Source organism: Myotis davidii, unplaced genomic scaffold, assembly GCF_000327345.1.
Source record: "Myotis davidii unplaced genomic scaffold, ASM32734v1 scaffold265, whole genome shotgun sequence".
NCBI classification, from domain to species: Eukaryota; Metazoa; Chordata; class Mammalia; order Chiroptera; family Vespertilionidae; genus Myotis; species Myotis davidii.
Window position 1 is genome coordinate 2,815,520 of NW_006296627.1, and position 1,172 is coordinate 2,816,691.

At 52.5% G+C, this 1,172-nt stretch overlaps 1 protein-coding gene across 4 annotated transcripts in view; it reads right to left on the reverse strand.

Annotated features, from left to right (window-relative positions):
• Positions 1 to 1,172, reverse strand: part of TP53I11 (tumor protein p53 inducible protein 11) — a 23,306-nt gene that overhangs the window by 21,086 nt on the left and 1,048 nt on the right. The window lies entirely within an intron of this gene.

The window sequence follows — 1,172 nt, forward strand, 5'->3', positions numbered from 1 at the left end:
TAAAAATCTAGACATCTTGATTATTAGTCTAATCCCACTTTTCAGTAAAGCTTATTGCCTCTCATTTCAGCAAATATCACAGGTGTGGAATAAAAGGCTTTGGTTTAAGCCCTGGCTGGTATGGCTCCGTTGGTTGAGCCTCCCATGCACCAAAAGTTCACTCCTGTTGGATTCTGTCAGAGCACATGCCCAGGTTGCAGGCTCGATCCCCAGTGTGGGGTATGCAGGAGGTAGCCAAACATCGCTGATGTTTCTATCTCTCTCCCTCTCCCTTCCTCTCTGAAATCAATAAAAATATATTTAATTTAAAAAAAACAAAAACATGCAGGCTTTGGGCCTAGTTTCAGAACCTGGGCGGTGGAGGAGAGAGGCGACGGGGAGGGCTTGGGCCTGGTCTTAGGGATAGAGCCTGGAGAGAGGTCTCAGCAGCGATCCCCTCCATGGGGATGAGGGGCAGGGGGCTGGGGGCGGGCCACATACTGGAAGAGGATGTTGGCAGAAGTTCTTGTGATTGAGCCCAGAGGTTTTGGAGCTGATGGACCTGGGTTCAAATCCTAGTTACGGGACCACGGGCCAGTGCTTTCATTTCTCTGAGCCTCAGTTTCCTGCTCTGTGAAATGGAGATATCAGTGCCTACCTCCTGGGCTTATTGGGAGTTTAACAGCATGGATGCCTGTAAAGCAAGGAGCAGGCACAGAGTAAATTATTGTTGCTGGTCTTATTAACGGGCGAGAGGGGGCTCCTGCAGAGAACAGACTTGAGCAGTGGGCCCCAGCTGGTGTTGACATCCAGATCCGGGTGAAGGGCTTTGGGTCTCAGCCCTTCACCTGAATTTGGGAGGACTGATTAAGCTGACAGCATGTGGTCTGAAAAGGAGAAGCCAGGGCAGCTGGCTTCCAGGATATTGGGGGCAGAGGGTACCTCGGGGACCCATTTCTCAGACGGGATCACAGAGGCCTGGAGAAGACCCAGTACCTTGTCTCCTAACAACCCCACAAGAAACACCTTTCCTCCTCCTGGTCTGAGTGCAGAGCTTCGGCTAAGGTATGGCTAGTGCTTCCTCCTGTCTCTCCAACAACCACCTACCCCACCCCCAGTGTCCCTGGGATTTGAAGGCTGCAGGATGAGAGGGTTGTGGACCCCCCCTCCTCCACAGGCCTCCAGGGGCGAAG